The 23,559-nt window shown below is 39.4% G+C and overlaps 1 protein-coding gene and 1 long non-coding RNA gene across 4 annotated transcripts in view; both read right to left on the bottom strand.

The window, feature by feature from the left end:
* LOC110955846 (alcohol dehydrogenase 1-like) overlaps positions 1-23,559 on the bottom strand; it is a 322,968-nt gene that overhangs the window by 97,579 nt on the left and 201,830 nt on the right. The gene's annotated exons all lie outside the window — the stretch shown is intronic.
* Positions 67-12,559, bottom strand: LOC127531865 (uncharacterized). 2 transcript variants are annotated; one of them, XR_007939121.1, is made up of 5 exons: positions 12,467-12,559; positions 1,070-1,127; positions 698-755; positions 401-495; positions 67-160 (listed from the first exon to the last, which is right to left on the bottom strand). It is a non-coding gene; the product is annotated as an uncharacterized LOC127531865 (long non-coding RNA). The 2 variants fall into 2 exon arrangements; XR_007939119.1 differs by having other exon boundaries at positions 67-495.

Genomic DNA, 23,559 nt, shown 5'->3' with positions numbered 1-23,559 from the left:
TGTTTCTGGAGTAAACCAGCCCCCTATACCAAGCACCAAAAAACAAAAACAAAAATGGACCTAGGACTTATTTTTTGACTTTTATTTGAAATGTGATGCACAGCATTTCTTTCCCTGGTCTGCACACTCTCATCTCCCAGAGTCTCTCCTTGTTCTCTTCCTTTTATAGTGAAATTAAACAAATAGAAAAACAAATAGATAATTAGGAAAATGTAATGATGTTCTGTTTAGAATGAAGTCCACTGATATCTGTTAAGTGTGCTTCTGAAAAGCATTTACTGTGGGGAGAACACATAACCTCCATGACATATATGTAAAGTTATATTGTGAAAGGATGTTTTTCTTTGTCATCTTAACAGTTACTGTTTTACGAGCCACTATTCTCTGTTTGTTTTCTTACCTGGTTCTTCCTGACTTTGCACTCTCTCCTCTCCTTCCCCTTTTTCGTCTCTCCCTCTTTGGACTGACAATCATACACAAATAGATTGTATTCAGCTAGAGGAAAAATTATATAAATATGAAAAAATACCAATAAGAATACAAATAAATAACGTCCTCTCTCTCTGTTTGTAATGGCAATCTAGGCAAATAACCAGACAATGTGTTTTATATCTGATAACAGATATAAACACTGATACATTGATCCAACTTACAACATTACTCTTGATAGATAGACCATTTGATCTTACACTCTTACCTGAACCTGGCTCTTTTCTTCGAAAAAACAATCTTATGTCCATGATGAGGCTGTCTGTCTGCACACACACACAATAGGAGTTATAATGTTAATGTGCATCCAGGCAGTTAGCTAGTCAGTAGCACCTTGGCTTTAATATTAATTCACGCACTGACACAACAGCTAGCTTCTCTTAGTCCAATTCAAACAGACACTGACCACCTGTAACGTTTGCTAGCTAGAAAAAACGTAAGCTAACTCCTACCTAACAACGTAACACAACAGTAACCTTTGATTAAATGCAGCAAAAATGAGGACTGGTAATGATAATAATGTGTTGGTATTGAGTGGTAGAAGTTCAAACCAGGTACTCACACCACTACGGCACATTACCTTCTGTGGGGCAGCGCTTAGCTCTGCAAGTAGCCGCTCAGAGCCATAGAGCCCGATACTGTTGGAGAAAGTTGAGCAGGATCAAACCATTTTGAGGCAAGATGGGGGGAGGGGGGTGCTGTATTTTTGTTGTTAAAACATTACGTATCAACCAAGTACTGTATGCTTTTTTTTTTTTACACTTTTCTGGTTTGTTAAAAAAAAAGGACATGCGATACAAAAAATAAAAATAAAAATCTTTTAAATTTTAGCGGTGCTGGGATTCAATTTGGGGGTGCTGAAGCACCCCCAAAAATGGGCTAGAAACGCCTATGAATGTTTGTCTTTCTCAGTCTTCAAATGCCTCTAAATGACCAGGGAACTGAGATCAGGTTGTGAAAGAAAGTCTGTGACAGTCAGAACTGTTTGGTCTTCTTTGGTCTTTGAGGTATGTTTGGGTTTCTTAACCTGCAGCATGAACCCTTCTCCACAAAGATGTAAGCCAGAGGCTGGAGCATGTCACTGAGAAATTAAATGCTCCTTTGTCAGGGTGAAGTTAAGGTGTCCGAGCAGCAAAACACCCTCAGATTTCACTATTGGTTTGATACATTATGATATATTCATCTTCCCCATTGCGCCCCGTGCATGGACTGTTACTGCTGCTAATTTCTGCCTGTGATTCATCAATTTGTAGGACTTCTTCCTTTTTCCACTAGGTAATGGTGCTACATCTCTGCTTGCATCCATGGGTTTTCTCCGGGTACTCCGGCTTCCTCCCACAGTCCAAAAATATGCTGAGGTTAATTGATTACTCTAAATTGCCCGTAGGTGTGAATGTGAGTGTGATTGTTCGTCTGTATATGTAGCCCTGTGACAGACTGGTGACCTGTCCAGGGTGTCCCCTGCCTTCGCTCGAGTCAGCTGGGATAGACTCCAGCACCCCCCCCCCGACCCTAGTGAGGATAAAGCGGTGTATAGAGAATGGATGGAGGTTCCATTGATGAAGTTGCTCATTTCATTTGCTCGGTAGACAATGTTTGATGCGTTGATCTCCTGATGATATACTTACTTTTGGTCCTCCTGATTGTGTTTTCAATATGACTGTTTCTGTTTCTACAAAGTACTTTAGACTGCCTTGCACTGCCCACTTAAGCCTTAATTAGACTCTCTTATGGACACACACAGACAGCTGTGGACACTATGAACACACAGTTGTTGTTATCATATTACCTTTCTAGTTCCCACAAGTCCACTTCAAGGATCTTTTTTCATACATGTGCAGTAGAGCCTCTGTATGGTCCGTGCTCACTACTGCCACAGTAACCCTGAGGCAACCTAAACGTAATGTTTGGGCTGCACATGGACATCCACAGAGGACTCCATGTATATTCTTGTGTTTTTGAGGAGATTACAAAATTTCATCACATGGATCTTAGCAGTCTCTTACAGACTTGTGGACAATTTGAAATTTAAAGTAGCAACACTGACATTTACACTACTTCTATACAAGTCCACAGGAGTTCACACGGAGGACTCACAAACACTGAAAGTATAACTCTGATCTTCAGTGTAGCTTGTCACATTTATACGTGGTTATGATGGGTATAGATTTAGATTTTGAGTGTAGATTACATTTAGGATAAGAGAAAGCTCAGGAAGGTAAGGTAATTTTTATGTGTAACAGTAAATGATAAAAAAAGTATCTTCAAAGATGTGTTCAGACAGAATATAGATGAATTCCAGATGCATTTTAAATCAATAAAAAGACACAAGTGGACACAATCAGGCATGGATTTTCTCACCTGCTTTGCTGCTTAATTTTTAAATTCAGACATAAAGCTCTCACAGCACTCTTTACTATTTTACTAATATGTTTTGGAGGGACAGATCAGTAGGCTACAAATACAACCAGTGGTACGGCGAAAATGATTTCCTTCCATAAACTTCTGTCTCTCAAAACTGGCAATCGCAAAACAAGGTAAGACATATTGCTGTTTTTCTGAGGCAATTATGAGGAGTCAGGCATCCTTATCATCCATATATTGGCCTTGGTCAATAGCAATTATTATATGACAAGAAACATTTCAGTATTGTGCTCAAATGTAGCAGTTCTGCATATTTTATGAAGCAAAATAAAAAAAAATCAGCTATTCTTTTGCTTTTAGTTTATTTTGTGAGATTTTTTTTCTTCTTGGGAGATTACATATGTTCAGTTATCATGACACAAATGTAATCCTATATGCAGGAGAAAAGAAAGAAAGAACACCAGAACTCTCCCACACAGAATGCATGTCACTAGTAACATCTCTACAGTTCATATATGTACTGGCTGTTTGTTGCAATCAAATATGTGTGAATTTCGGGAATGTTTGCTTTGCTTTCTGTCAGCATGCAACTCAATTCAGAACAGCCAATTGTAGTATTTATTATATTGGAATTTTTGCAATTTCCCACTCAGGAATGAAGAGAGGAAGAGAGCTATAAATCAAACAGCAAGGACTTTATCGAATTCAAAACTTATACCAAGACTAAGCAATTACACACAGAGAAAATAAAAACAACCCATACTGTACGATGAAAGCAATGTATCCACTGACAGTATCAGACTAGAGTGTAGATTGGATGTTAGGACTCAAAACTTACATCCTCTTCATGCTATATTTGGAAGAAGTTCATTTTCTTAGGAAGACCATTTTGCCAAGGGTTGGATGAGACTATTTATGCTACTCTGAAATTTATCTGTTAAACATTAAGCTTGCTGAGACAGTTAGCTTAGCATAAAGAATAGAAGTAAGTACAAACAGCTAGCCAAAGGTACATTTCCACAATGGTGTTTTGGACACAACTTGAAGAGTGGTCATCTATGCAGATGATTCAACAAAGCCACGCTATAGCACCTGATTGAACGAACGTTTAGCTTGTAGGCTGTCTGCTCCTGGATTTCATATGGGACCAATAGTGGCTTATTCAGAAACTATATGTACACTTTTCAATAATATTAAAAATGTAGTTCACCCAAAATGTGTTTTTGAAATGTGCTGCTGAACCGGTCTTCATTTTAAATTCTTTCCATTCATTATATTTACACCCTGGACAGGTCGCCAGTCTATCGCAAACAAGCACAATCACATTCACACCGACGGACAATCTAAAATTAGCAATTAACCTTAGCATGTTTAAGTCTGTGGAAGGAAGCTGGAGAACCCACAGAAAACCCATGAATCCACAGGGAGAACATACAAACTCCATTCAGAAAGATCCCAGGCCCAGGCCGGGACAAAGCCCGGGATCTTCGAGTTGTGAGGCCACTGTGCTAACCACTGAGCCTTCATTTTAAGTTCACAACGGTTAATTAAAAACTTTATCAAGAATTTGTAGAAATGTCAGTTTGCATAAAGTAAGCCTAGACCTTCATTTTATGCAATGAGGAACAGTCAACATGGCCTATAATGTACAATGTGGCGCTACCAGAATGTGTTGCATTCTAGCTTACATAGATAGTGATTGGTAAGTGTGGAAATGATAGATGCTGTGGACATGTAAAATAGAAAAGCTCACAAATAAATGTATATCTCATTAAACGACAAGAAACAAACAGGAATCGTGGTTTTACAGTAATCTTGTAAGCGATGCAATTTCTGAGTTATAGAGCGCTGATTGGCTCATAGTTTCCCCATGTTTCCAGGCTTTGTGCTAAGCTAAAATGTAGTATTATATTTCTTGGAAACACAATATAGGAAGTAACTGAAAAGCTAAAATGTCAGATTATTCCATTAAAATGATTGACCTCTTCACATATGTCAAAAATTTAGAATCCAAGTACTGTATCTGAAGCTCTATTTCAATTTCACCTTTCAGTTATGAAAATGGGGACTAAGAGGAGGGAATGAAGGGTTCACAAGTACAGAAATCCAGATGTATACGTGTGTGTATGTGTGTGTGTGTGTGTGTGTGGGTGTGTCGCAGTGGGGAGGATGGCAGGAATATTGATTCTGCTGTCCTCATTAGCATGTACCTGTGGGGCTAACGTCTCTATGGGGTTCTGGCGAGACAAGCCAATTCTCCGTTTGCCTCCCTGTGGTGAAAGACTGGCTTGCCACTCCCCTCCTGTGCTGCCTGACACTTTGGACTGAGAGGGAGACCAAAATAGAAGCAGTAAAGACAGAATCGCAGACCAAAGAGGAACACACACAGTTCTGGCTTCTATGGCAACCATGCTGGGAAGGAAATAAAGCGTCACTTAAAATATCTTTAGTTGCTTACTGTTTTTATTACTCCGAAATTCATTACACTCCCATTATATGCTAGCATGACATATATCCGCTCTCAGTATGACGCATTGCCGTCCTCTCTGCTTTTCTAATGTAAAGCAGCTTTAATTACATTAACTTCAACTTTACAAGGCTCCTTTATTTTAAAAAAATCATTAAAGATGGGGGGAAACTAAATAATCACTTTTAATATAGGGATGTCTATCCGTCCTTTTGCTTTTTTCCGGACATAAATGGTCCAGGAGTTAAAATCACAGAAAAGCAGTGACATTTTGTTAGTCACTCACACAATTTTGCAATACACAAAGAATTTTGTATATAAAAAAAGACAAGTAACATTTTCTCTTATTTACCACTGGGTACATTTTTTGGCAATGGAATGTCTATGTTTTGATCATTATGACACATGTACTGATGTGTCTGTTGGAGCCTGTAGTGTTTTCGCTGTGTTGGTGTTCTCTGAAGTACCTGTCATGGTAACACACAGTATATAAATAAGCTCATGGCCTCTGTGCTATCACGAAACATTTTTCTTTTGGCTGTTTTTCTCTCACAGTTTTGCCTGTGCTTCCTCAATAGACCTGGTTTCTTTCTCATATTTTTTCAACCCATTCTACCAGTGTGGCTCTAATGGGATGCCAATGGCAGTTGACTACTCGAGTGACTTTTGATTGCCTTGACATTTAGTGCAGACATTCATGCTTTCCAGAGGATGACACCTACAGGCTTCTGTAATTCCCTGATTGTTCGCCTAGCATTACCAAGAGGATGACATTTGTGGCTTTGAGTGGAAAATCTCTTGAAGTAGTAGATAGATTGTCATGGAATGTGGTCTAGATAGTCTTCTCTGACGTGAAGTATTTTCTGACAACCACATCCACTGAATTGCACTAATGCACTTGAGAAGAACCTGAGCAGAGACAGCAATCGTCAACACAGTTGCAGGTTTATTGTGAACTGCACAGAGTACAACCAACCAAGTTGATCTTGAGAGCAAACGATAAAAGGTTTTTATATCAAATACAGTTCTCAATCTGCCCCATGTGCATCACAAAGCCCTCAGCTTCTGAATGGCCACATTCTGTATTTCCTGATAAGAGATGTCTGCATGCAGACTTCATAAAACCTCCAGTCCGCTCATCTTGTGACCTTGTATGGCATCTTCCAAGCAGACAGTGTGACAGATGTGGAGTTTACATAAACAATTTTTATCAATTACCAGTACTCTGACAGTTCACTTGTTTAGTCACACTGCTCTGTGACTTCCTGCATTTCACATGAACCTTTCTCTCTGTATAAGGATTTTTAAAATCTTTACATTATGTGCTACTGTTATGCAAACGTACATACCACACTAAGTGTCAAACGTTCCCCATGACCCACAAACAAGACAAAAACACACATTCACCCAGCATATAAATGCACCATCCTCTACAACCTGTCAATGGATGTATTAAACCTGTATAAAAAGGGTGGTGTCTACAACAAGGGCTGCACTAATATACATGGGGGTAACCACCATCTCAGAAGTGAGGGGGACAAATTTTTCAGAGCGATTTATCATTCTCTTACATTTAATTGCACCATCCTTAGTGGCTAAAGAACCACATAATCCCTAACAGCCACAGTACAATACCAGGGGACCAACTAGGCTAGTTCTTTAAACTATAAAGTATAAAACTTTAAACTATAAAATCTAAAGTTTTACTGGCCAAACTCTAGTTGAGTTGACAACAATGTCCCTTGAACATCTACTGGACGAGTAGCCAAAGGTGCCAAACACTGAACATGAAATGATCAGTACTGCCTGGTTTCTCCCTGCAATAGATATCTTATTTTCAGGAAGTTATAATCTCTCCTTACCTGTAAAGACCCTACATCCTTGTCCCTGCTGCTGGCCTCTGATCCATCTCCTCCCTGACTCTGCTCTTTCTGTTATGGCAATAAACATAAAAAATGTGGTAAGAAAAATTCTGAAATAGCATTAGGAAGAGTAAAAATTGCAGTAGAATTTAACCTCAAAATCACTTTAACCCATAGATACATATTTTTTTCTCAGCCACTTATAGATTTTTTTCACCTCTGCAGACCCTGCATGGTCAACATTACTGCTGGCCGCCGCCTCTGGTCCATCTCCTGCCTGACTCTGCTCTTTGTTATGGAAATAATCATTAAAAAATCTGAAAATCAAAATTCTGAGATAGAATTTGAAAGAAACACAGTAAAAATAGTTGTAAATTTAACCGCTTTTATACCATAGATAGCCTATTCTTTTTTCTCCTCCCTGACTCTCCTCTTTTGGGACCAAAAGACTTAAATACATGGAGAGCAATTGTGAGCACATCTTCTGCCCAGAAATGAAAGAGGACTGGGTTTATTCCAAGAATAAACTAATTAGCAAGTAATGTAACAGAGGCAACCACATTTAAATTATTGTTAACTAGCTTAACATATTGATATATTGCCACGTTTTACCTTGTCATCATTTAGCTAACAAGTCTAACATTGTTTGCATCCAACAAGGTAACACAACTTACACGGTTTGTTTGGAAAAAAATGTGTAAAGTTTTTTGCTTCTTGCTAGCTCTGGCTGGTTTGCTAAACATTACTCCAGACGCACGTTCAGCACTGCTCAGCACAGCAGCACGTCTCCTGTGGAACACCTGCGTTAGCATGCGCTCATGGTGCATTCAAAGACGGCTCGGGAAAACACGTTACTGGATGCTAATAACGGGTTTAGCTGTTGTAACGGCTGAAAAAAGTGCAGGGGACAGAGGGGACAGATGTGGAAAGTGCGGGGGACATGTCCCACGCGTACCCCGCGTCTGTTACGCCCATGCTGTTGAATGTTGAGTTTTTAGATGTCTGTACAAATTATTTGTGGAGCCTGACTTAGAAATATTTTTTGACAAATACTGCATTTACCCTTACTGTCTACCACAAGAGAAAAGTGAATCCAAATGCTGCTTCATTTCCTTAATTGGCTCATTTTGTCAACAAGGACGGACTGACTCTCCTCCTCCTCATTTAGACCGCTTGCTGCTGCTGCTGCTCTCCAAGGCAGGGGGCATTCACGTGTTTCTGTGTTGTTGTTGTTGTTTTATTTTTTTTTACTGGCGCACTCACGTGAAGGCAGCATGCACAACCTGGCGTGACGCTATTTGCATATCTAATAAGCACCATGCAGCTGGGCTGCGCTCCTCCCCATGTAACTGGGGAAAAAAAGAACGGTTCCCAGTTGCGACTCGGATCCCATCGTTCATGTTAACGAGCCGTTCAAAAGAACCAGTTCGTTCGTGAACGTCACAACACTAGAGGGGACAGATGTGGAAAGTGCGGGGGACATGTTCCACGCGTACCCCGCGTCCGTTACACCCATGCTAATATATACATTAAGCACAACAGTTTCAAGTTACCTTTCGACAATTTTCCCAAACAGCATTTGAACAGCATGCATTAGAGTGTCTATATAATGAGAGTGGCGACAACTGGGGATTTGAAGCCATTTTGTTTCCATTCACTCAATATGGGACGCGCAGCGTGAGGTGCACATTCACGAAAATTATGGATTGTTTACTGATTTCAAGACATGTTTTGGACAAAATAATTTACTGGCTTGTTTTGTCTGGATGTCCAAGGTTGGATTATGGCCGTTTTGTGGAATATTTTCATCTGTGACTAGTTTTGAGCCTTCAAAGGTGAGTTGTGCTGTTTACATTATTTGCTGTTTGTTGGACAAATGTGTTTATATTACCCGCTGTGGTAATCACATCTGAAAGTGGTTTATACCGGCGGATTCATGAGAATCTAAGCTTTCCATGGGTGTATAATGTTTCTATCATCGAGCTTGCAGCTTCGGTCAATTTAGTAAAATACGTTTTCCCGTCCGCCTGTACGGTGCTGCACCTGTAAGCATATGGCTAACAGCATCCTCATGCTAACAGCGGCTAACAGCCCAGAAACAGGTGAACAACACGGAGCCTGTTCGGGTCATATGAGGCTGATAAGTGACTGCAGGTTGGACGGAAAACAGAAAATAGGAAACAGAAAACTGTCAGCTGTTTGTTGAATTGGAAATCATGTGAATGAACAGGGAGGCTGTTGTCGAAGCTCAGATGGGCCGCTGAAGTTTAACGGGTTACCCCGTTAAACTTCAGCGGTCCGTATTTCATGCATCTCCATGCATGAAAATGGTCAAAGTCAAAATAAACACAACTGCCTAAAATCAAATCAAACTTTTCTATCTGTCATTCACCCATACATCATAACATGAAAGTACATACATGGGACTAACCTGGCACAAAAATCATGATGAAGTCGGTTTCCATCCCACTCTCCGGACTTTATTTTCCCAGTTTCATTCTTTCACTACTCCTGGGAAATCTAAACATGTGTAATCCCTTCTCCGATCGATTTGTGCACCCAAAGGCACAACAGCCCGTCATTTTTCAGGTATTTATGAAGCCAAAAAAGTCCTAGAATTACTCTCTGCGTTGTAAACAACGTTAACAGGCATAACCGGCATTCATGAATAGGAAACAAAATGGCTCCTATAGATCACGTGACCAAAATTTTTTGGACCCGTCATGTCGCCACTCTCATTATATAGGCACTCTAGCATGCATGTCTTGCATGTTGAACTGTGAGATGAGGCTTTAGCACCTAGAGAAAATCCACACAGGCACAGATAGGACATAGAAAGGACCAAGTCGACCAGCAGGTTTGAACCCACAACCCTTCTGAATATGTACAATATATAGCCACTCAGAACATGGGTAATTAGCAAAAACATGTCTGTTGTTGCTAATCTGCAGCATATTACCACTATCACTGTGAACATGGTAGCACTGTGACATTAGCATTCAGCTGAATCATAGCAGCTTAGCCTCACAGAGCCGCTAGCATATATGAAATTATGTTTATTGGTGCTCGTAATTGTAAGTGAATTTATTCTTTTAAGCCCATTTTAATAATTAATTCTTCTTTCTGCATCATGTTAACACTTGATGGATTCCACATGAGAAAGCACTGTTATACTGTGCAGTACATCAAACATTAAATACATAAACATTATGCATAGAGTGCTATGCTTTCAAGAAAATATGTTTATGCAATAGATTCCCAAATAAATTGTGCATGAGATAGTGAAGACAAAACATATTCAGTAAAATTCATCAGCCCTATTCAAAGCCCATAAACCAGTCGCGGATACAAATGTAATTAAATCTGCTAATGGCAAAGCAGTCAATAGTTTCAATGTATTCTCCTCATGTCTGTGCTATTGCAGGCTCCTGCCAAACTGTAGTGAATAATTCCTTGACTGATGGCAAATAATGACAGAGGCGAGGCTATAAATATAAGCAACTTGCATTTTGACATTTTGGATTGATAAACAAGAAATATTATTTCACAGTACTAATATCCCCAGGGATTAAAACATAGAGTACTTGACATTTCAATTGTCTTTTTTTCTTATTTAACTCTAAAGGTCAGATGAGGAGACTGTAAACTTCATTTGAGAGTGACGACTCCTTTCATAAATGAGGCGCACACACTGCCAAGTCTGGATGACGGTAATTATGCCTTAAGAAGTAAAAGTCACTTTTGCAAACATCACATTTGTCCTGAATTAATACCTATCAGTTTGTTTCTCCCACACTCCCCAGAAGATTCATTATTGAGAAGTTAGGCCAGGAAAAAAACAAACATGAGCCACGAAATAGGAGGACATGAATAGGAAACAAAAAACTGAGACCCATTGCTAACAATTTAGGTAACAGTGTGTATGTTTGAACTTGGGCTCAAATGATAAGTTATTCTGCCGTATGCAACCTTGATTTTCATTGCTGACCATTATAAGTAGAAAATAAATTCTTTTTTTTTTTAAAAAGGTGAGAACTTGGGTCTTCAACATGATGCCTAAATTGTCAGTTCTTGCAGAATGTATTGTACTTATTCTGCATGTAGTTTTGGTGGATTTTAATATCTCATAAAAAGAAAAAGTGAACCGAAAAAGCCCCAAATGGTACAAAGGGAGTGGAGCAGGCTGCTCGTGTCACTTAAAAGAAAAGGTTGTAATAAACCTAATTTAAAAGATCTGAGGCAAAGTGACAGGCAGGTGCAGGTTGGCCCCTCATCTTCAACACAACCCTCTTCTTCTGTCCCGGAGCCTGGCCGCGGTAAAGCCTCAGGGTCACAAGCATCTGGCTTACATCATAAATGTTGCCTGCACTTACACCGCAGTTGTGCAAAAAGGCAGAAACAACAGCGACAGAAGGCGCACCATTTGGTCTCGCCTCTGAGGCCTTGAAGAAAACAATCATGCCATCTTGACTTCAACATACCAAAGATGTTGTGTGACAAAGCCAGCTTTGGCACGAAGCTGGTTGTACAATGCTGGTGTCATGATGGTGAACTGGGTACATGGGTATCCTCTGGTAAGAACATGGCTGAACACGCCACTGTTGTGGACAGATCTTGGGAGTCATTCATGCGTTTTGAAACTGTCAACATGCATCACAAACTGCATCTATTGAAGCATGAAGTGGGACAGTTCTATAAACTTTACACTTATGGAAGCCTGTTTGAACATTTAAAAATGAGTTTGAGTATCTGGAATTAAAATTACAAACATCAACATCTGACACATTCTGACAAGTCAAAACCACAGAGATATCTGTAATGCAGTTTTGGTTACAGATATCTTAAATGTCATTATAACCAGTCCCAATTGTTGTGCATGATGCTGCATATGTAAAGCTTCCCATTAGATATTGATCCAGGAAAGCAGCAGAAGCAGAAGTAATAGTGGTTGGTGGATGAAATCGGTAGATTGATTGCCATGAACAAGGAAAAGCTTATCAGCAAGGTGCTTGTATAAAACAAGAGCTTCATTCATTTAAGACTTGTGTTTGGAAATTACTAGAACTTTGACCTCATGCTGCTCTGACATGGCGGGAAAAATAAGCCGTCTATTCCTCCTACTTGTCGCAGCTTCTGACATAATTACACATATCTGCAAAACCATTGTGTTGAGTCAAAACTCTAATTCAAGATATCTGTAGTTACTTTCATGAAATTAGTTAAACATATCTCCATCATTCAGACTAGTTAAAATTTACCTAAAAGATGTAAAATATGTAGGTACCTTGAGTTGAGCCAAATTAACAATGTCTTGAAGTGGAATTCAGCTTCAGTCTACTGGTTGAGTTGCATAGATATTAGCTTGTGTGACAGGTCGCCCTTAAACAAACAGCAGCTCCTGCAGCTCTGCTGTCCAAGGGTTGAGTCAGCTGGTGTATTGCCACAGCTTAAAGGTCATGCTCCAAAGTAAATACACAACTCAGAGATAGTTTGAGTCTTGTTAGGAATTTCTTGGTTAAAGAGCAAATGTTATTTGACATTTAGAGACAATTTAATGCTGTGGACTCGTAGTAAATTGTGTTCATGGGTTTCTGAATAGTGGACAGGGTTTTAAATTTTACATTTTGGGAAGAACATGTATCCCCTTTTTTCTGTCTTTTCAAAGGTGAGTGCACTGATACCACTTTTATGTCTATACGGTAAATAATATATTAGGGCCAACAGTTGTAGCATAAAGACAAGAGAGAAATAGTCAGACAGTCTCTGCACCCTACCAAGAAATATCTGTCTTGTCATTTTTAAACATAAAGCGTTATTGGATCAGCTTTATCTCTGGTGGTTGAATTTTTTGACATTTGGATGGCTGTCACCAACTGCTTGCAATCTATGCTAAGCTACGCTAACTGTGTCTCAGCTGTGGCTCCATATTTGCCATACAGCGGGCCTCTTTCAGCAGGATAATGGATTGTGCCACAAAGCAAAACTTGTGCAGGAATGGTTTGAGGAGCACAACAACAAATTTGAGGTGTTGCCTTGGCCTCCAAATTCCCCAGATCTCAATCCTATCAAGCAACTGTGGGATGTGCTTGACAACAGGTCCAATCCGTGGAGGCCCCACCTTGCAGCTTATATATATATATATATATATATATATATATATATATATATATATATATATATATATATATATATGTGTGTGTGTGTGTGTATATATAGATATATATATGTCAGGGTAGAGACTGCGATTTGGTAGAGTTGGAGTTTCTACCAGTAGAGTTTGCGATTGGAGTCTCTACCAGTAGAAACTCCAATCCTACCAGTAGAGATGGAACTTTAAATCTGACCCCTGCCCTGACCCTAACCTGAACTAACCCTGACCTTTAAATCTGACCCCTGCCCTGACCCCTGACCCTAACCTTAAAAGTCTAACCTTAGCCCTGACAAATCTCTACTGGTAGGATTGGAGTTTCTACTGGTAGAGATTGCGATCGCAGTCTCTACTGGTAGAAACTCCAACTCTACCAAATCGCAGTCTCTACCCTGACATATATATATATATATATATATATATATATCAGTAAAAGCATGTTTCTATTGGTGGTGGTACACGATTAAAAAAGAAATTCAAATGATTACAGGCTTTGTAATTAATTAATTGAGATTATTCCCATTCCCATAATAAGTAAAGATTATCAAGTCAAATAAATTTTGATTGACAGGTGAATCGATGAATAGACATATGTGTTTACAATGTCAAATTTATAGAATTAAAAATGAAACACATAGAAAAAAGTGATTTTGATGATTTATCGTCTGGATATAGTTAGATTTTCCCACTGTATGGCACATAAATAGCTCAGGGACCTTCAAAAAGTTGAAAATCCAGGCGCACCAATGGCGATCATCACATAATTCCTCCAAGGCTCCGTCTCCTTAATGGAGTAATTACTCAAACAACAAAAATGTTTATGTTTCATTTACAGGGGGTCCTTGACTTACGTTTGAGTTCCGTTCCGACGGATCAATATCAGTCGACTTTTGCTGTAAGTCGGAACTCTAGCGAAAATGTAAACAAAGCTGTTACGTGCATCATAATGTCGATCAGTTCTTCAGAAAAGTCATGAATACAATGACTTTCATGCATGTATGAGTCATTTTAGAAGAAGAAAACAAAATATGTTGCCCTGTTTTTACAGCTTAAGTGTTTTATTATATCTAATTTCACTTCCATGGTGATGGCTTTCCTTTTTTTTGAAGCACTGCCATCAGAAGAGTCTGGCTTACGCCTGGGAGCCATAATGAAGGGCAAAAAGCCCATGAATGCAGCACAATCTAAGGTGGTGTACAACTGGTGAATGCAAACAAAGCCGTCTTATAGCGCTGTGTGACGACGTATTCGTCCACTTTGCTCGCCAACTAGTTCTATGTAATCAGTTCCACCTAACCAGTTCTGACGTAATGACGAAACAGCACATGTCGTAAACTGAGGACCCAACCGTAACCAGTTTTGACATAACGACAAAACGCGATAGGTCGAGGACGTTGTAAACAGAGGACCCCCTGTATATTTATTTGTTAATTTTTCATCTGTCTACTACATTCTCAGATTACGGCAAACTCAGAGTGCAATTATAGTGATTATATTCAACATTTTAAGACTTTTTTGTAAACTCAAGTGCTTTCAATGTTTTCTAAAGTGGTCTATTATGGGATGGTTACATTGTTCGCTGGTTCCAGGACTGTAGCTAATGTTAGCTCTGGTGTTTGCAGCAACATGTTTTGCATTGAGGTGATACTGTTGGCTTTAAATGCTGTGATGATAAATAAATCATTTGTTGCACAATTTGCACACAACCACGCTTTTATCCTAGCTGCCATCAGGAAGAAAGAAAACTTTTCACCCTACAAGCTCATTGTGGTCTCGTCCTACATCACTGGTCAACACAAACTTTATTGTGCGCTCAGTGCGTTTTGGTGCGTTACCACCACCTATCGGGCTGGAGTGTGCGTCAGTCTTACCAGTGTGCCAGAATTTTGGGAATTGAGAAAGGTGCGATTAAATGCATTATTTTTTTCGTGCGTTATTTTTTCTGTTACACACGTGGACAAAATTGTTGGTACCCCTCAGTTAAAGAAGGAAAAACCCACAATTCTCACTGAAATCACTTGAAACTCACAAAAGTAACGATAAATAAAAATTTATTGAAAATTAAATAATCAAAATCAGCCATCACTTTTGAATTGTTGATTAACATAATTATTTAAAAAAACAAACTAATGAAATAGGGCTGGACAAAAATGATGGTACCCATAACTTAATATTTTGTTGCACAACCTTTTGAGGCAATCACTGCAATTAAACGATTTCTGTATTTGTCAATGAGCGTTCTGCAGCTGTCAACAGGTATTTTGGCCCACTCCTCATGAGCAAACAGCTCCAGTTGTCTCAGGTTTGATGGGTGTCTTCTCCAAATGGCATGTTTCAGCTCCTTCCACATATGTTCAATGGGATTCAGATCTGGGCTCATAGAAGGCCACTTTAGAATAGTCCAACGCTTTTCTCTCAGCCATTCTTGGGTGTTTTTGGCTGTGTGTTTTGGATCGTTGTCCTGTTGGAAGACCCATGACCTGCGACTGAGACCAAGCTTTCTGACACTAGGCAGCACATTTCTCTCCAGAATGCCTTGATAGTCTTCAGATTTCATCGTACCTTGCACACTTTCAAGACACCCTGTGCCAGATGCAGCAAAGCAGCCCCAAAACATTACTGAGCCTCCTCCATGTTTCACCGTAGGGACAGTGTTCTTTTCTTCGTATGCTTGGTTTTTGAGTCTAAGAACATAGAGTTGATGTGCCTTACCAAAAAGCTCCAGTTTGGTCTCATCTGTCCAAAGGACATTCTCCCAGAAGCTTTGTGGCTTGTCAACATGCATTTTTGCAAATTCCAGTCTGGCTTTTTTATGAGTTTTTTTCAGCAGTGGTGTCCTCCTTGGTCGTCTCCCATGAAGTCCACTTTGGCTCAAACAACGACGAATGGTGCGATCTGACACTGATGTACCTTGGCCTTGGAGTTCACCTTTAATTTCTTTGGAGGTTGCTCTGGGCTCTTTGGATACAATTCCAACGATCCGTCTCTTCAATTTGTCATCAATTTTCCTCTTGCGGCCACGTCCAGGGAGGTTGGCTACTGTCCCGTGGGTCTTGAACTTCTGAATAATATGAGCCACTGTTGTCACAGGAACTTCAAGCTGTTTAGAGATGGTCTTATAGCCTTTACCTTTAAGATGTTTGTCTATAATTTTTTTTCGGATGTCCTGGGACAATTCTCTCCTTCGCTTTCTGTTGTCCATGTTCAGTGTGGTACACACCTTTTCACCAAACAGCAGGGTGACTACTTGTCTCCCTTTAAATAGGCAGACTGACTGATTATGAGTTTGGAAACACCTGTGATGTCAATTAAATGACACACCTGAGTTAATCATGTCACTCTGGTCAAATAGTTTTCAATCTTTTATAGAGGTACCATCATTTTTGTCCAGGCCTGTTTCATTAGTTTGTTTTTTTAAAATAATTATGTTAATCAACAATTCAAAAGTAATGGCTGTTTTTGATTATTTAATTTTCAATAAATTTTAATTTATTGTTACTTTTGTGAGTTTCAAGTGATTTCAGTGAGAATTGTGGGTTTTTCCTTCTTTAACTGAGGGGTACCAACAATTTTGTCCACGTGTGTATTAATTAATCGAAATGAACACGCTGAAGTCCAAGCCCTAGTTTTTTCAAAACCAAACTATGTTTCTTCTAAAATGTAAATAAGAATGCTGTTCAGTTGGACAGGAGCGTATCTGTTTGCAGACTTGGTTTGGAAACAACTGGCTCTATGTTAAACTGTTCCTCTAGCATATTCAACAACAATTTCTAGATATCTTTTTAATAACATACTGCTTTTTTTTTTTTTTTAAGCAAGGCAGAGTTTGCAGAGGAAGCTGATGTTAAAAACAGAGGATGATGTGTGTTAGCATAGTAAGCAGGAATATTAACCACTTTATCACTGGTCAAGCGCTCTGCGACTTACCAGCAGCACCTAAAAGCAATACGGCAGCTTCCCTGCCTTTTTTGTGGGAGGCAAATTGGTCAGGAAGGAGCAGTGAAAACCCAGCGACCTCCCGCAAAAACAGGTGGCTGGGTGTTCACTGTCTGTAATGAAATCATTTTATCACCGATACCTGGTAAATGAGAACATGGAGACAGTGATCAGAGGATGAGGATTCAGATCACACAGCTATAAACAGATCAGTAATGGAGTGGTGAGGAAGCAGACACACTGTGTCTAATGTGTTAATTCTGAGATAAATGGCAAATTTAAACCTTTCAAATGACTGGTCTGTTCAGTGAAAATGTATTTACAGAAATAAATTAAAATGGCCATTGAAAAGCAAACTAACCTTATTAAGCTTTTCTTCTCTATCACAAAACTATACAAAAGTGCTCATAGTGACTGTAACTGCTCAGTAATCTGAGTTATGCTCAAATATTTTGTACAATTTTAGCTGTAGTTGTGTAACTCAACTGCTGTGTGTGCCTGAGAGGAGCAATTAACCAAAAAACAAAGCCAGTTTATTGTGCACATTGAATTCACACATCACGATCCGTTGCACAAATGCTCCTGTTTGGGAATTACTGAGAAATAACAGCCATGAAAAAGTGACAAGTAGCTCCAAGGTGGGCTTTGAATAGTTGGAGGCTGCAACAGTCGGTGAACACAAGCCAAGTGCACAAAGGCAGCAAGTGCCTGCAAAGTACTCTAAGCATTCAAACCAGGTAGCAAAGCCAAACGCAACTTGCTGCAAGCAGAAAAATACAATTATTGTTTTGTTTTGTTTTGTTTTTTTGGGGGGTGGGGACCATCTCTCTCACCAGACTCAGTGTAAGACTATTCTAAATTACATAAGTATTATGAATACAATGCTTGAGAACAATTTAATGAAGAATTTCTTTCATCTATTAGACTAAAGGCAAAGGAAGCTGAGTATGACACTGTGTTATTGTATTAAGGTTAGGGCTTCCCTCGAAGGACGCCCATAACAAATATGTAGTCTGTGCATTCATGCGCTTGCAGAAGAGCTCATTGTCATACTCATACAGGAAAACACATCATGTCTGCAAAAAGAAGCCCTTGTATATTTTGAAGGATATCTTTGCTTTTCTATGAGATCAGCAATAATGTTGTTTAAAGTCTTTGTGAAGGAAGCAGGGGCCTATCGATTATACAATCCTAAGGTGGTGGCAGAAAACATATTAAACTTGCTGCCTGTTTATTCCATGCCGGCTCAGTGCTTTAAAGTAGTGCTGCAACTTTCAGTTTATTCTATCCAATTGTGCAAGGATAGGATCATTCTTAGAAATGCATATCAGATGGTCTCGTCTAATATTTGAAGAGTGCTGAGATATTAGCTGTGCATCAAGTACATACTGCATGTATAAAACATCCATTGCATGCATAATTGTCATTGTGTTTTTACAGTTACAATATAAACACCCCAACCTCTTTATAAATGCATGAAAATCCCAACAAAGACGGTTTCTTCAAATTTTATTGCTTTAATCTTGTTTTTCTGCAAAGATCAGCAACAACATTAAAACCAGCTGCCTAATACAATGTTGGTCCCCCTTGTACCACCAAAACAACTCTGACCCACTGATCCATAAGATTTCTGAAGGTGGAGAAGTTAGCAACAGATTCTGGAACTTTCAGGGGGAGCCTCCATGAGTTGAAACTGTTTTTCTAGCACATCCTACAAATGCTCAATCAGATTGAAATATAGAGAATTTTGAGGCGGAGTCAACACTGGGAACTCTTTTTCATATTCCTTCAAACCATTCCGGAACAGTTTTCGAGTGTGGCACAGGAAAGTGTGATTCATCAGACCAGACCAAATATTTCCATTAATCCACGGCCCATTTCTAATGCTAATTGTAGGTGCATAGACACAGCGTAGACACTCTGACCATACCGCCATGCAGATCCATTCTGACAACAACTATCATATCATCTTTTGTCTATCATAGCAGCATTAAGGTTTTCTGCAATTGATGCTACAGTAGTTCTTCTGTGGAAACAGATCACACAGGGCAGCCTTTACCTCCAATGTGCAACAATGTGATATCCATGACCTTGTTGTCGGTTGTCCAGTTGCTCTTCCTTTCCTTTCATGATCACCCTACAAACCCTCCTGTTTTGGAGATGCTCTGACCCAGTCATCTTGCCATCGCTGTTTGATCCTAGTCAAAGTTTCTCAGATCCTCGTGCTGCCCATTTTTTTCTGCTTCCAACGCATCAACTGACTCTTAACTTGCTGCTTTATACATCCCACCCCCTGACAGCTGCAACAGAAACAAGACAATCAAAGACACTCACTTCACCTGTCACTGCTTTTAATGTTGTGGCAATGTTGTGAATAGCAGCAGCCATTATTGTGGCCTCTTTTTCCTTTCTGCATTGTATTGTGAAACAAAAGCGTACATGAGCAGCACACTGAAAAAGCAGTGCTGTGTTTAGTATGCATATGCCATCCAATTTTCTGTGTGAACACATTACATACTCATTCATTACTCAGTCTTAGTGTGGAACTGAGACAAAGCTCTTGCAGAGCTAGTTACACCCAAATGATTTCACTGGTGAGTGTATTTGTAAAATCATCTGTTTAAAGCTGCACTTATAAGTATTTTAGATAATCAATGGATGAATTAATTAATTATAATGATGACCAAAGAATTTTATCAACTGACTTTGCATCTTTTTGCTCATTGTTTTAGTTTTATGGTGTACAACTTTATTGTTTTGTTTCATTCTCACAGTTCTCATTGACCTTGTTTCCAGGTGCAATCAGTGGAGGTTTTATAAGAGAAAAAAAACTTAGATAAACCCACCATATGTTACATATCCAGCACCAAATGGCAGATGATGGCTAGTAGGAGAGCAAAGCAGAGCTTAACACAGAGGGAACATTGGAACAAGACTCTAAATTTAGGTTAATGTTGCTCCATGTTTGCATGATGAGTCAGTTGGAAAATGGTTGCCAACACCTTCATTTTTTCCACTAAATGGCCAGTAAATAAAGAAATAATACTGTTTTAAATTATAGCTTAGAGTGAAAATTTGCAGACTCTTGCCTTTCCTTAGCACATGTTGTTTTTATAATGTATATCTATCATTACAACAAATGAATGCAGCCACTTTAATAAATGAGGTTTTACATGGCTTCCATATGTAGCTGGAAATTACACAAATTTAACCAAAGGCACGAAGCGCAGCTCTGCCTCTAAATGCCCCCTGACTGCGGGTGGGAGATGACAAAACATGATGAAATTAAACGTTTTAATGGAAAGTAGCCTGTTCACCTCAGTGAATCGTGACGACAAATGAAATACAACTACTGAGTCTCTCGTGTTAATTTGTCACAGATGAATGGCGCGCGGGATGCTCAGGGGGTTATTATTACCAGCCAATTTAATACATAACCGCTAGTGCAAACACCATGAAACTTAACAAAAGGCTACGCTAATTATCTCCAGTTTGTGTGAGCTCTGCCAGTTGTGACCTCATTTTACTTTGAAAGTTAGATGAACGCATGGATCAGATTAATGAGAAATTCTGTTGATTGGGAATTTTCAAGCTAATTGCAAAATGTATTACCTCATCGAATGACCAACTTGTTTAAGGAGAAGTAACCAGAGGTTTTTTTTTGTCTCTTTTCTAAACAGTGGCTTTTCGTCCTGTGCTTTCACACTCCTGCTGCTTGTTATTCCAGCCGCTTAATGAGGGACTCGTTGACATCTGCAATTCCAGGTGAATGTAATTAACGCTGATTACCCACTTGGTAAGACGGATAACCGGCAGCTCGATGGGTCCTGAGGACATGATTGAGAACCACCGAATTTTAAAAAAACAAATCACTGTGGCAATTAACACAATGCACACTAAATGTCAGTTTTTCAAATAGGAAAAGGAAGAAGGAAAGGGCAAAGTGTTTTATAGCAATGTTTAATGTGAAAAAGTCACACTGACAGTTATAAAATGACCATACAGTGAAGGCAAGCTAAAGCTAGCAGTCGCCTTACATAGAGAGGGGCTCAACAATCCCAATCCAATAAACGTTTTGTCAAATTCAGCAAATGGTAAATATGACCTTATGGTAAATATCAGCATATGGCAAATATGACCTTATAGTCTGCTCGCTGTCTGATCGATGTTTGCGCTAAATAAGAATCCGGTGTTTGTTTCATAGGTTGGTTATGAAAGGTCGACGTGTATTTTTGAAAAGTGAAGCAAAGGCAGAACAATTTTTGTTTCCTGAATTGTTTTCAAACAACCAGCAGGGGGCAACTCCTCTGCCTGCCAAAAGAAGTCTGATAGTAAAGAAGTTTGAGAAAATGACCCTACTTCTTACTTTATCTACTCCCTCAGTAAATATTTTCCCAATGAATTTATGGTCTCAGTCGCTAGTTTCAAGACTCTTTTAAATACAGCATGATGTTAGTTTTATAAATTATGGTCACATTTAGAATAAACTAGATAAAAAGCAGGGTGAGGCCACCTTATACAGTGCCTTGTGAAAGTATTCGGCCCCCTTGAACTTTTCAACCTTTCGCCACATTTCAGGCTTCAAACATAAAGATATAAAATTCTAATTTTTTGTCAAGAATCAACAACATTTGGGACACAATCGTGAAGTGGAATGAAATTTATTGGATATTTTATACTTTTTTAACAAATAAAAACCTGAAAAGTTGGGGTGTGCAATATTATTCGGCCCCTTTACTTTCAGTGCAGCAAACTCACTCCAGAAGTTCAGTGAGGATCTCTGAATGATCCAATGTTGTCCTAAATGACTGATGATGATAAATAGAATCCACCTGTGTGTAATCAAGTCTCCGTATAAATGCACCTGCTCTGTGATAGTCTCAGGGTTCTGTTTAAAGTGCAGAGAGCATCATGAAGACCAAGGAACACACCAGGCAGGTCCGAGATACTGTTGTGGAGAAGTTTAAAGCCGGATTTGGATACAAAAAAATTTCCCAAGCTTTAAACATCTCAAGGAGCACTGTGCAAGCAATCATATTGAAATGGAAGGAGTATCAGACCACTGCAAATCTAACAAGACCCGGCCGTCCCTCTAAACTTTCACCTCCAACAAGGAGAAGACTGATCAGAGATGCAGCCAAGAGGCCCATGATCACTCTGGATGAACTGCAGAGATCTACAGCTGAGGTGGGAGAGTCTGTCCATAGGACAACAATCAGTCGTACACTGCACAAATCTGGCCTTTATGGAAGAGTGGCAAGAAGAAAGCCATTTCTCAAAGATATCTATTAAAAAGTCTCATTTAAAGTTTGCCACAAGCCACCTGGGAGACACACCAAACATGTGGAAGAAGGTGCTCTGGTCAGATGAAACCAAAATCGAACTTTTTGGCCACAATGCAAAACGATATATTTGGCGTAAAAGCAACACAGCTCATCACCCTGAACACACCATCCCCACTGTCAAACATGGTGGTGGCAGCCTCATGGTTTGGGCCTGCTTTTCTTCAGCAGGGACAGGGAAGATGGTTAAAATTGATGGGAAGATGAATGGAGACATATACAGGACCATTCTGGAAGAAAACCTGTTGGAGTCTGCAAAAGACCTGAGACTGGGATGGAGATTTATCTTCCAACAGGACAATGATCCAAAACATAAAGCCAAATCTACAATGGAATGGTTCACAAATAAACGTATCCAGGTGTTAGAATGGCCAAGTCAAAGTCCAGACCTGAATCCAATCGAGAATCTGTGGGCAGAGCTGAAGACTGCTGTTCACAAACGCTCTCCATCCAACCTCACTGAGCTCGAGCTGTTTTGCAAGGAAGAATGGGCAAGAATTTCAGTCTCTCGATGTGCAAAACTGATAGAGACATACCCCAAGCGACTTGCAGCTGTAACTGCAGCAAAAGGTGGCGCTACAAAGTATTAATGCAAGGGGGCCGAATAATATTGCACGCCCCACTTTTCAGGTTTTTATTTGTTAAAAAAGTTTAAAATATCCAATAAATTTCGTTCCACTTCACGATTGTGTCCCACTTGTTGTTGATTCTTGACAAAAAATTAAAATTTTATATCTTTATGTTTGAAGCCTGAAATGTGGCGAAAGGTTGAAAAGTTCAAGGGGGCCGAATACTTTCACAAGGCACTGTAATTGACAAGTGGCTACCATATCCAGCACTGAAGGTGTTTTTACTTTCTATTTTTAAGCCAACATCTTATGCTGTGATCTGAATATTTAATTGTCTTGCTTTTAATCTCTTACTTAATTTAAGTAACTCCATTGTTGAAAG

This window comes from Acanthochromis polyacanthus, chromosome 1, assembly GCF_021347895.1.
Source record: "Acanthochromis polyacanthus isolate Apoly-LR-REF ecotype Palm Island chromosome 1, KAUST_Apoly_ChrSc, whole genome shotgun sequence".
NCBI classification, from domain to species: domain Eukaryota; kingdom Metazoa; phylum Chordata; class Actinopteri; family Pomacentridae; genus Acanthochromis; species Acanthochromis polyacanthus.
The sequence above is the reverse complement of the archived record's forward strand: the minus strand, read 5'-3'. Positions and strand labels throughout refer to the sequence as shown.